Below are 15,019 nucleotides of genomic sequence, written 5' to 3'. Positions count from 1 at the left end.
ACAGATTTGATGCATGTGTTTCATTTCATTTCAGATCAGGAGTAAAGCTCAAGCCCAGAAGCTTGTTAAAATATGGAGCCTCCCTAAGACGAACGCCATCCAATTCAATTGACGTCAGATAGGGATCAGAGCGTTGATGATATAAAGATAGGAGCTTGGTTTTAGATACATTAAAAGTAACAAGCAACCGGTTTCCCCATCGTAGCATGCGCTCAAGATCAGAGGAGAGAGATTCAGAGAGAACTTTGTCATTTACGGCCTTTTATGCGTTGCCATAGATGTTAGTGTCGTCAGCATAAATGTCAACGAATGATTTAAGTATATGTTTTGGCATATCATTGATGTAGATCAGGAAGAGAGTTGCGCCCACGATGGACCCCTAAGGGACTCCAGCATTAATACTGTGCGCTTCTGATTTCTGCCCATCAACCACTACTCTTATGAACCTATCAGAGAGAAAAGATTTAATAATTGAGAGACATTTCCAGCTATACCGTAATTTTATTTATCTATTTTTTTGTTTTGCGTTTATTTTTTTAATACAGTAGAATCTGAAAAGCATCTAACAGTGATGGAACGATTCCGATATTTTTCCCCGATTCCGATACAATTGCCGATTCCATTTTTTTTTATAAATCTGAAAATATTTAACTCTAGTTATGTTATTTATCTCCGCGATTACCGTAAAAACACATGTTTAATGTACAGATATTTTTCTAAACGTACGAATACATTTAACAGGATCTATCGATTTTAGTTTAGTCCGTTGTTTTAAATCAATAAATATGCATTATATTTGTATTATTACCAGCAATTTAATATTTTGCTTTAAACAAAATCAAATGAAAAACATAAAAGAATTGTTTTGGCATCGGAAAATAGGCACACTTTTTTTCGATTTTGACATCGATTCCGACATTCCTAAAACGTTCGATTTTTCCAGTTTTTGATTTCGTTGAAACATTCTAACACTAGTATCTATATTAATACGAGAATAGTGTTGATTGGATATATCTTTATTCCTCTAATAAAGCTTTATTAATCCTATGTAACTTGTAACTTTATTTATCATACGCACATTTTAATCGGATACGGCTTTCCGTATTTGATACAGATTTGTATTCTATTTGATGTAGTTATGGAAATTTTATACAGACTGTGTTAATTCGGTTGTAACTCGATGCATCTTTCTGCGAATTTAATATAGCTCACTGTTCATATCTGGTAAGTCTTTATAAACCTGATGTAACGTTGTGTTAATCTGATGTAGCTCGTTGTTAATCTCTCCTAGCTTTTTTGTCAACTAAAGAGAATCTCTCTATTCGGATAGAAGCCGTTACCAATCAGATAAGTCGTTATTAGTGTGAGAGAACTCTCTATTAATCCGTTAGAAATCAACAATTTGATCTCCTCATCCCATAGCCCTTGAAGGGGCATAGGCCATCTACAAATTTGTAGATGCTTTTGTAGCGAGGAGTACTTATTACAGAGTGAGGGTGCTGGCCCCACGCCCAACCTTCCCAGAGGGTACAGACAGCGCCTAGCCTTCCAAAATGGTCACCCATCTGGTACTGGCCAGGCTCAACGTTGCTTAACTTCGGTGATCTGGCGAGAACCGGTGTGTCAACGTGATTGTGCCGTACTAACAATTTGATATATTTCCGAGATAATCTAATAGATATTTACTAATCGTGTATATATCGATTGATCTAGTAAACCTCTCTATTAATCTGCCGGCGCTTTCAATTATTCTGATGTATTATCTCGCAAGTTGATACATCTCTGTTTATCAGATACTACCAACTATTAATCCGGCAGATTTGATGAAGATTTCTGTTAATCTGCTGATGCTCTTTGTTGATGCGAAAATAGTTTAGTAAGATCAGTGTTTTGATTGATCATCACTAACGAAAGCGTCGAACTAATTTCCATCTGAACTCGTAAAGTCTGAAACGAGAAATCTATTATGGCCACATGTGCCGTTATCTATAACAACAGACCAACAGACACAAACGGATGAAAGCGACATTAAGACAAAAAAAATGTTTGCAAATCTGTGATTTCCCAAATTGTAATCAATCAACAGCAACACTTGACTTCCTCGACTGATTCATTATTCTGTGCGATTCGTGGCTAAAAGCGGCGTACACACGGAACGAGATGGGACACTTTGATAAAACTGTCGTTCACAGAATAAATAATGCCACTTGAAAATGCCCGTTCATGCCAGGAGGCGCAAACTAAGCTCAAGCCGATATATTAAGCAAGTGTTAGAAGATAAAAAGAAAACTAAAATTAAAGCGGTTTATCTTTTTCCTCTAACTTTTAAACAATACAATATCTTGTATTATAGAAATTTCAAAATACTAGCCTTATATTGGAGTCAATTCTTACAACGTTTCGGCCACTGTCACCACCAGTCGTCCTTAGGTTCATCTTTATGTCAAATCTGGGAATATCTGTATAGATAAGTAGTTCTAAGTGATAGTCTTCTAAATGTTGAAGGTTAAATTGTCGCTAAAGCACGATACAAAACATAAACTATAAATAATTTAATTAACACTTCGACTCGGTCATAACTGACCAGGCAAGAACAATCTGTTATTTTGATTTAATAAAGCTTTCGATTCTTAATTGTACATAAGTTCTCGAGCTCTGCATAAATATTGTGTAGTTCGAAAAGATACAATCTGAGAAGGTCATAGGGTGCAGCAGCCTGAACATTGTGAAAATAACATCAAAGATGAGCGGAATAGTTCGAATAATCCAAATAATACGTATTATCAATACCAATCTCAAATATTCCAAATTATAAGAATAAACAATTTCTATTTTCGAACAACTCCACAATTTAACGTTCACAGGGAACATGAGTTGGAATAGATACATCGAGAGCATTGCCAAGGCTTCTGCGAGGAAGGTGTCTCTCTCTTTCTCTAGCGTGCTAGAAAGTTACTTACGTTTGAAAGTATCCTGTAACTCTACAAGGCCACCATCTAGATCCCTAGATGTAACAAGGCCTTATACCGTAATAGTTTCTTCTCCAGAACTGCCAGACTTCAGAATTCCCTTCCGAGTTCTTGCTTCTCCAACTGTACTGACATGCACAAGTTCAAGTGTAATATGAACAGACATCTTGCTACTCAACTCCCTACATAGTATCCCTGCAACTGATATCCCTGATAGTAGCCCATCTAAACTGAAGTGCAACTATGCCTTGTTTGGGGTTAAAATGTAATAATAGTAATAATAAAAAGCTTTGGAACCACAACATAGTTAATTACTCCAAATACTTTTGTTTTATACTTTACACATCTTTTATTGTTTCGAAATCTGCTGTTCCAAGTTTTAGTGTAAATTAACAAGTAGATTATCTTTCAATTTTTTTTTTAATGATGACTAAGAATTTTTATTGTTTTTTTAATGATGACTAAGAATTTTTATTGTTTTTAATGATAACTAAGTATTTTAATTGTTTTTTAATGATGACTAAGAATTTTTATTGTTTTTTTTTGTTGTATTAATTCTAACTACGATTATTATTTCGGGTATTATTATAATAACGTTTCGGTCGTGGGAAGCCCCGGCCTTTTTTGAAGTGTAAACTCGGGAATTTCGAATGGAACTGTTATTTATTTCATTGGTATAGTTGCTGCGTTTAGAAACTTGACGTAAAATATATTTTTATTCGTAGATAGACCCGGAGAAGGTTCGAGGCTACAACGGCCGAAACGTTTCGAAAATAATTTACAAAAACGAAAATCATAGTTCGAAAAAACCAAATCATACAACAAAAATATGATTTTACTCTAAAATTTTCAACTTTTGAATCGGCGCAAATCTTATCAATTTAATCAAGACACAATCCGGTCAAACTTACCAATAAACACAATAAAACGAATATCAACAACTTAAGTCGTTTTCAACGCAAATTGACTAAAAAAAATCGAATGTTTTTCGGCTTTTCCTTGTTTCTACTGATCAGTGCAAGTTAAAAAAAATAAACACATATAATTCGATGTTGAAATCTATTAGAAATATGCATACACGTTTATATATATACTATCAAATATTTTTATATCTACGCACACTACTGTTTCATACTTGCACAATCATTAGTGTAGGAAGTGACTATTACTGCCAGTTGCAAGATTAAAACAAAGTCAACCTTGGCTCCATAGATTAGCATTTTATCTCTAGGCTATTTGCACTATATATATATATATATATATATATATATATATATATATATATATATATATATATTTACATATATATGTATTTATATATGTATATGTATATATATATGTATATATATGTAAATATATATATGTATATATATGTATATATGTATATATATACATGTATATATGTATATATGTATGTATATGTATGTACATATATGTATACATATGTATATGCATATGTGTATATATATGTATGTATATATGCATATGTGTATATATATGTATATGTATGTATATATATATGTATATATATGTATATATGTGTGTATACATGTATATGTATGTATATATAGCTGTATGCATATATATATGTATATATATGTGTATGTATATATATGTATATATATGTGTATATATGTATATATATGTAGATATGTATATATATGTGTATATATGTATATATATGCATATATGTGCATATATATATGTGTGTACATATATGTATATATATATATGTATATATATGTATTTGTATATATATATATGTGTACATATATGTATATATATGTATATATATGTATTTATATATATGTGTATATATGTATGTATATATATTATATATGTGTATGTATATATAATATATATGTATGTATATATGATATATATGTATATATAATATATGTATATATGATATATATATATGTATATATGTATATATAATATATATATATATATGTATATATGTATATGTATATATAATATCTATATGTATATATGTATATATGTATATATAATATATATATGTATATATGTGTATATAATATATATATATATATGTATATATAATATATATATATATGTATATATGTATGGATATAATATATATATGTATATATATGGGTGCATATATATGTATATATATGTATATATGTATGTATATATGTATATATATGTATGTATATATATGTATGTATATATGCATATATGTATATATGTATACATGTATGTATATATATATGTATATATATGTATATATATAAATATATATATGTATATATATGTATATATAATATATATGTATATGTATATATGTATATATATTCATATATATATGCGCATATCTATATATCTATAAAAGTGAACGTGTCTGTCTGTCTGTCTGTCTGTCTGTGTACATTTCCCTACGCAATAACTCTGTCAATTTTTAGTCTATAGACTCGAAATTTGAAATACCGAGTACTGAGATTTGGGAAAATCGATGTGACGGGTGTCAGCCAGAAATTTGGCTGGTAAAGGGTCAAATTTCAACGATTTGACCTTTAAGAACTCTACCAAACTCCTCCGACAATTTTGGGTCTAGACACTTGAAATTTTAGATATAGGTTCCTTGAACCTGGATCTAATTTAATAAAGTGATTTGAGCCCGAAACTATAAATTTTAAGGGGTCATAATAGGGGTCAAATTAAAAAAAAATTTACTCTTTTTTTTTGCTCAGCATACACCTCCAAACACCCGGGCAACGCCGGGCTTAAATGCTAGTAATATATATATATATATATATATATATATATATATATATATATATAGTTGTCGATTTCAAAAAGTATTTTATTCTTAGGCCCTCGCTTATAAGAGTAGTAATATTTTCATTCTCTGTGATACACTTGAAATCTCTAGCGTCTTTCATCCTTTGGAAGGTATACATTAGATATTTGTTTTACTTTTCGCAGCTTCGTAACTCTTGTTCTCTCATGTACGATTTGCAATTCATAAACAGCGTTTCTGATAAAGAGGAAAAGGTCACTGTTATTTGGATCGACTGTTGCTCTGAACTGAATTTTATGTGAAGATTCTAATGGTATTTATCATCATTCCCTTGACAATCTGTCCATCTCATTACCTCAAACACGTGAGTTGTTTTCAGCCTTGATAAATATAAAACGATGACGGTATATACAGCGCCTAGCCTTCCCAAATGGTCACCCATCTAGTTCTGGTCAAGCACGTTGTTGCTTAACTTCGGTGATATTGCGAGAACCTGTGTCAACGTCATTGTGCCTTATTGCCATGTTGGTATCGACTAATAGTTTAATGCACTGGGGGAGAATGGCGACGGGAAGCAACAGGAAACTACCATCTTTACTTGTCTTACCGAGATTACAATGGTTCTACAGTTTGTTAAAACAGCAGGGCCTCTGCTGATTCTAAAGTATAAAACTTCAAATTCTTCTCAAAGGTTTAAAATATATTATTTTTCATTTTATTGATAGTAGCCATTGTATCATTATCATTTGTATGTCCCTCTAGCACTTCCGGTGTCCTACAAATTTACAACGCCGAAACGGTGCAATTCTTCCACATAGGTTAGGGGTTGGGCGGCAATGACCAATATATTTTTGATCCTCTCATATCTGAACTTGAGCACGTGTTGCAATGGGAGGTAAAAGATCGAAAGTGTCCAAACAGTCGTAGGTAATGCTTAATCATAATCTGTATTTTCTGTGCTTAAGAAATGAATTTATTAATGACTTTAGCACGGGGAATGTGGCGACTGATAGCTTACTATTATATCTCCGAGAGAACACCTGCTCCATCGCTTCTACCAACTGATTAGCGATACAAAATGGAGAAATGATTAAAAAAAAGTGTTCCTATTGTGTACGGAGATCATTTTGTAAAGATGGACAGACAGTTGCTAGCCAGTACCTTTGGGCAGATATATTAGACGTCGCCATGAGTATAATAACAAAGTTATATATTGTCGAGAAGAGACTGATACCGGTTCTCAGAATATTGTGTATAATATATTCTTTGTGAACATTGACTCAAAAGTAATTCGACACAGTATGTTACCAATGCATAAAATAGAAAAATAATTTTAAAATGCTTATAGTACAATTTAAATAGAACAAATAAATTTAAAAACTCAGAAGCTCAGAATCTCAATGCTGAAGTGTCTCAGGGTTCCATTCTGGGTCTAACTCTTTCTAATCTTCATCTATGATCTCCCATATCACATCCTTAGGTCTTTTCAAAACATTTAAGCATACGACACTACCATCTATAGTAACACTTCAAAATATTTTTGATTCATTCATATATGAACTTGAGAACGTGTTGCAATGGGGGAAAAGGTGACTAGTTGATTTAAATGCATCTAAAATCTAAACTTATCTTATTTCATTACCAACGCTTTGATACCCACCTGGCTTACAACTGAAATGGGTGGCTCACTTCTTGAGGAAGCATCATGCTTTGTCAAGCTTGTGGGACTGACCTTCACTTCTGATCTGAAATGCAACACATCCATCAAATACGTTGGCAAGGTAGCCGGGAAAATGGTTGGATGATTCTACCGCTCAAGGAGATATCTCACTCCGGATTAAATCCTCTACGTGTATAATCGCAAAATACGAGCTTACGTTGAGTATTGTTGCCACATCTGAGAAATACCTGCTCAGAGCACCATTTTGCTGCCAGGTTGGTTGGCTGTTTTTGTTTTACTGCATATCAACCCTTTTCAGGTTATTTAATGCCGAATCCAAATATTTTGAAGAAAAATTGGTTAATAGAATATATTTTCAAGTCTTTTTCTATTTAACCCATAGTTGGGACCCTAACAGGTATTATTACTCCAGGTCAGAGTGGACCTGGGAGCAATGGCAGTTAAAGGGTGGCTCCACACTCCCCAAAGCCCGCAAGCTGGGGCCTCATTACTGGATATAGTTTAAGGTCATATCCAGGACCTTGCTGCCAGGAGATTGTACAAAACTGACTTCGAACTCTGGTGGGCGATGGCCTTTTATCCTCTCTGCTACATCTTCTTCACAGAAGGGACGTTGCGAATCTATCTCTGCTATATCGTTATTTTCATGGCAAGTGCTCAACTCTATGGTTTACCTCAGTAAGGCATTCGCGACAAATATCTGACTAGCTACAAGCACGATAAGTAATTTCATGAACAGAAGTTTTTCCTAGAACAGCCCGTCTGTGGAACATAATATCGCGGAGCTGCTTCGCAGCCAACTATAACATGTTCGTTTACAAGTCAAACATAAACAGATTCCTGATGTGTTGTCCTTTTTTTCCACCATCACTAATCAACACGACACCCATTAACTCTTATCATTGAGCGACCTTCGGGCCTTGATAAGCTCCGATTGCATTGTGAAAAAAATCTCAACAAGTATTGTATGTGCTGAATAAACTTGTTTAGAATATGGTTTCATATGATATTATTATTTTATTGTTAGAAGATTTAATTTTAAGTTGGGGGAATGAAAATCCAAGGATCATGACAAAATAAACTTTAAAACGTTCCTTGAAGTAATCTCCACAATCCATTAAAGTTTGGTTGCGATCGAACCTGCAATAGTTGAGACTTGCCTATAAAGACAAATAATAAAACATAGGGGAACAGAGTTTCATCTTTAAAATCCACTTATTGCTTAATAACACATCTGTAAATCCAACAATTGGCATTCGAAACGTATGCTGACCTATTCATATGAATGCAGCGCCAATCATTAATTCTGGCATCATATATATATATATATATATATATATATATATATATATATATATATATATATATATATATATATATATAGAGAGAGAGAGAGAGAGAGAGAGAGAGAGAGAGAGAGAGAGATTATAATTGATATGATGTTATATTAGATTTGCAATTATAATCTGTATTATGGCCGAACTGCTATCATAATCTCCAATATAGCGAATCTGTTATATATTATATAATCTCAAACGTCGGTTAGTTTGTGTGTTTTTTTGTCTGTTCGTATGTCCTCTAAAAACATTCGTCGGCCGCATCTGACTTGGGATGAAATCGGTACCATCTAAAAGAGAGATCCCAGACACGTATGATATATGAAACTTAGAAAAACAAATTTTGTGGCTGCCATCTGGGCCATTCGTTGCGAGAGGGTCCATTTTCGCAAGTCACGCACGTGTAGCTTACTGTTTAAGCTTGCCTGTTGCGGCTATTATTATTATTATTATTATTATTATTATTATTATTTCTTTTTCTGCGGTCGTAGGGGCACCTGCTGCGATTTCGATTGAAAGAAAAGTTGTTTTGATTCATTTAATTTGGGGGAGGGCTGCCGAAATATCTAGTGGGTAAGTCGTTACCTACTTCTTTCGTTTTTTTTTTGGGGGGGAGGGGTGCTCAATATCCAGCTATGTCCAAACCGAACTTCATGTCCTTCTGTGCAACGCCGGGTATCCGTATTAATTATGCAAAAAAAGAGGTATGTATTGTCAACTGTAAACTCATTTCAACTGCAATATGGCAGATATGCTGTTATCGTCTGCATTATGATGGGTCTGGTTTTATCATCTGTAACATGGCGGGTTTGCTGTTACTTCCGAAATATAGCCGATATGTTTGCTATTAACATCTGTAATATGGCAGATCTGTTTTATCGTACGAAATATAGAAACTATGTAATTATCATCTGTAATATGAAAGGTATGCTATTATAATCTATGGCAGATCAGTTATTATCTTTCGAACTATGGCAGATCTGATTATATATTTCAAACTATTGTAGGTCTGATAATATCTTTCAAACTATTGCAAATATGATTATATTTTTCGAAATAGTTAAAGTCTGTTATCTTTCGAAATAGTTAAAGTCTGTTATCCTTCGAAATAGTTAAAGTCTGTTATCTTTCGAAATAGTTAAAGTCTATTATCCTTCGAAATAGTTAAAATCTATTATCCTTCGAAATAGCTAAAATCTGTTATCCTTCGAAATAGTTAAAATCTGTTATCCTTCGAAATAGTTAAAATCTGTTATCCTTCGAAATAGCTAAAATCTGTTATCCTTCGAAATAGTTAAAATCTGTTATCCTTCGAAATAGTTAAAATCTGTTATCCTTCGAAATAGTTAAAATCTGTTATCCTTCGAAATAGTTAAAATCTGTTATCCTTCGAAATAGTTAAAATCTGTTATCCTTCGAAATAGCTAAAATCTGTTATCCTTCGAAATAGTTAAAATCTGTTATCCTTCGAAATAGCTAAAATCTGTTATCCTTCGAAATAGTGCAGATCTGCTGTTATCACTCGAACTAGTGCAGGTGTGATATTATTTTCGAAATAGTGAAAATCTGGTATTAGCATCTGTGATATAGCAAATCTGCTACTTCTATTATCTTTTGTAATTTAGTGGACCTGCTATTATTCTCCGCAATATCGCATGTAAACGTATGAGTAAAGAAATCTAGCGTCACAAACTGAGTAGCCTTAACATTTCCTTGAAAATTTGTTGTAATTGTGAAAGAAATGGCAGACATTAACTCGGAGAATTTTAGATGTTCTATTTTTTTCTTTGTTTTTATTTTTATTTTTTTTTTGCTTTTGTGTGTTTTATTTCAATTCCTTATAAAGAAGCAATATTTAAAATATTTTCTTTTAAAACTCAGTGGCAGCCAGGTTCAATATGCCGGCACACTTTTCATATAACGGGTAATATAATTCTGTCGCCATCAAAAAAAAATGCGCGTTTGAATCGAATTGTGCAATTCTTTACATAAATCAATTCATTTGCCATTGATCTACTCGCATTTTAATTCATATTTATTGCCACTCATAATACAGTAACGCGACTTTTATTGGTATTCGTGCATCAAACAAATAATTTGCTCAAAAGTCAAACGGTCAATACATTCTACTGTCGCAAATAGTGTGTAAAACATTGAATTTCATTGGGAACTTGAAACGGGGAGGAATATCATTAGGCAAATTGTAGACTGAACCTTTTATATATATATATATATATATATATATATATATATATATATATATATATATATATATATATATATATACTAGCGGGCCTCCCGGCGTCGCCTGGTCTTAAAATACGCTTAAATATGATATTGTATTTCAAACAGATGTTTTATTTATTATTCTACAGACGAATCTCTATGTATACGATTCTCAATATATAGTAGTAGTCTTCTTCGTCGTGACTCCGCCGTAAAGTACGCTTATATATGATATTTTAATATTATTATAGAGGTTATTATCTATCGATTATTATATTATACCCAATATATATAATAGGGATTACAAATATATACATATATGTGTGTGTGTGTGTGTGTATGTGTGTGTGTGTGTGTCTGTGTGTGTCTGTGTGTGAGTGTGTGTGAGTGGGCGTGTGTGACTTGGTGCATCAGTTAGAATGAAACCAAAACATATCTCTCCAGCTTTATTCCTTACCCTCAGAGCCACGTCAACACGCATATAAAAAACTTTAACCTATAAATGTATATTTGCATATGTCTAGAGAAGCACTTTAAGTTGACTTACGCACGTCAATTTCAATTTGTTTTTACATAACAACTAGTTTTATCGGCTAAATATTCGAATCCGCAATATATAAAGTTTATGTCTGTAGACCATAATTGAAAAGAGTGTTGTAAAGATCGCTCCTCAGACCGACAAGGTCATTATATATATATATATATATATATATATATATATATATATATATATACATATATATATATATACTAGATTTTTGTCCGTGAAAAATGGGCAAAAGTTATAGTCTGTTGCCTAAGAATGAGTGCTTTATACCAGACTGATGGTTTAAATTTGGGCTCATTTTTATTTTGAATACTTATCCCTATTAATCTCTTTAAATCCCCGACTGTGCATCGAACGGATACCAGAGTAACTAATTCGCTGCACCTTAACGATGGAACGAACAGGCAGACAGTATACATGTATGTATATACATGAGACTTGGAGTAGTTCTTATTTTGTAAAAATACATAGACGCATACAAACGCATGAGAAATATAATAGTGGCTTGCTAGTATGAATGAATTAAAAGTAAAACGTGTTTCACTTGTATAAATATCAATATCGAATCAGACACCAAAATATTATTTGTATGAGTCATTTAAAAGTATATTTTATTTTAACAATCATACATTGACTGATTATAGCTATATTTATAGATCTTTTCGTTATCGATTTAAAGATGTCTAATCACCTCATTTCGGTACTAGTGCATCCTCGGAACCAGATGTAACTCAGCGTTCGCTCGGCTTTTCCCGGAGCATCACATCAACAGCTGCATTATATCGAGCGTCGCCGATGAAATCATAACACTACCTAAAAGAAGATAGAATAGAAAAATGTTAAATGTAGAAACATCAAAAAATTAAAAAAAAAAACTATACTGTAATTTTTAATTTCTATTTACTCTGTGAAGAAAAGATTTTAGAGATTATTTTATTTTTTATATATTATTTTAATTAGAATTCATTGTTGAGATGAGTATTATTTATATTAAGTTATTTATTGCGGACTATTATTCTAATCTTTCTTAGTTGTTGTTTCACGAAGTTTCAGCCAACTATTCCTCTGGCCTTCCTCAGTTGGTAGCCGCGACGGATAGGAACTTCGAATCTCCTAACTGCATTCTCAGCAATCACTGCCATCCGTAGTTGTTGTCGTCTCACTACGTTTTGCCTAAGTAAGCCTCTGGCCGGCTTTGGGTAGGATTGAAACCGCTATCTTCAGACAATGCTCATCTGCAACCGTAAAGATTCAACGTCTCTATCAACTGTGCCCCGAAGGGCGATCATGGTTGAATTTTTTTGATTTTTACGTTTTTTATTATATGATCTTTCATGGTCGGGTCCGTACCGAATGGTCTATATATTACAAGTTAGAAAAGCATTTCATCCAAGGCATGATTATTGTTAAACAAAATGTTCTTACTATAGGCTTTAAAAATAAAGGTACAAGATTGAATTTGAAATTTATTTATCTTCAAAGTGCACTTTTATACATTTTACAAAATAAGGTAAAAAATCTAATACCTTACTTTGTAAAATGTATAAAATGTACTTTGAAGATAAATAAATTTCAAATTGAATTTTGTACCTTTATTTTTAAAGCCTAGAGTAAAAACATGTTGTTTAACAATTTTCATGCCTTGGATGAAATGCTTTTCTAACTTGTATCGTATCTTTTTAAGATTATATTTTAATTTATTAATTTGGATTTTAAAAAATGAATGGGGTTTTGCATGTATTTATAAAAACACTCTTACTCTCTATTTCAGTTTGTATTTCTCCTCACACCACAACTCATTTTTGCAACCCCCTCTTTGTATTATTACAGGTCTGAATATTCTCTCTGTTTCATTTTGTATTTCTCCTCACACCACAACTCTTTTTTGCAACTCCGTCTTGGTCATACATGTCTGAATAATGACAAAATCTGATTTTTTTTAACAAAAACTTTACAATAACTTTTCAGATTAAATTTTTTTAACCTCTTCCAGATTAGGAAATCTTTACATTTTAATAAGGAACATATTTCATATAGGTTTCATTAAAAATATTCAGTAGATAACAACAAAAATAGAGATGAAAATTTTAAAAGGACTGTATAACTGGTTACGCTCAATAGTAGTCCTCACCAGCGAAAGTATTTGCTATTGTTATTCTATTATTATTATTTAAAACATTTTGTGTCCTGCTATTCCGCGCGAGGACTACTTTTAATTGGGTTCAATATTGAGATGAGTATTATTTATATTAATTTATTTTATTGCGGACTATTATGCTCATCTTTATTAGTTTTTGTTTTACGACGTTTCGGCCAACTATTCCTCTGACCATTCGGTACGGACCCGACAATGGAAGATCATATAATAAAAAACGTGGATTTATAAGATCAAAAAATCCAACCTTGATCGCCCTTCGGGGCCCGTGGCGCAGTTGATAGAGACGTTGAATCTCTACGGTTGCAGATGAGTATTGTCTGAAGATAGCGGTTTCAATCCTACTCAAAGCCAGCCAGAAGCTTACTTGGCCAAAACGTGATGAGACAACAACAACAACTACGGATGGCAGTGATTGCTGAGAATGCAGTTAGGAGATTCGAAGTTCCTATCCGTCGCGGCTACCACCTGAGGAAGACCAGAGGAATAGTTGGCCGAAACGTCGTGAAACAACAACCAATAAAGATTAGAATAATAGTCCGCAATAAAATAAATTAATATTTTATTTTTTGTCAAATAAATATTTTTTAGCAAGTGTTTTAAAAAAATGTGCAATGCTACATTTTTAAAACCAGTTTGTTACAACTTGTTTTTTAAGAAGGACAATTCGAAAAGAACTTTCTTTTTTAACGTCCTAGTTGCTTGTGAGGAGTTGAAATCATGTAGTGACTTTGAATTCGTTGATCTGAAAGTATTAACCGGTCGAGGAAATAAAGGAACATCATCATATTGTAACTGGGTCTTGTGTTGTGTCATTCACAAACAAAAACAAATGCATTGTGAATCATTTATATGAACTTTGTTCCACTCAAAACTGATAATGAACATTGTATAAACTCCATCATCTAAGAAATGTGTCTCCCTCTCTATCAAGAAGTAATGACTGTCCTCTCCTAATATATGCTATAAGAACCGATCCCTCCTCTCTAATATATGTGTTAAGAAGAAACATTCACAGAACTGTATAAATGTCTATCTCCCTCATCCAATTGTATTACATATCTCCGTCTCTCGTTAAAATGTACCCGATATATCTCTTCCTAATATGAACACGCAAATATATAATCTACGTCATCTCAAAGAAGACCCAGTATGCAACATTCGGGTCAGGCTTATTATTTCACGTATGTTTTAGTAAAAAAGTTAAAACAAAAGTGGGTGGGTTAAGTTTTTTTTTTTTTTATTCTGCAGAGATATAGCGATCGTATTTTTATAGCAGGTGCACACGTGATCTATAATCTATGGCCCCTCTTGCGAAACGTTCACAAAACCACTCGTCT

This window comes from Euprymna scolopes, chromosome 1 (genome assembly GCF_053919585.1).
Source record: "Euprymna scolopes isolate OS-2025 chromosome 1, ASM5391958v1, whole genome shotgun sequence".
Lineage (NCBI taxonomy): Eukaryota > Metazoa > Mollusca > Cephalopoda > Sepiida > Sepiolidae > Euprymna > Euprymna scolopes.
Note: the sequence above shows the minus strand (reverse complement) of the source record.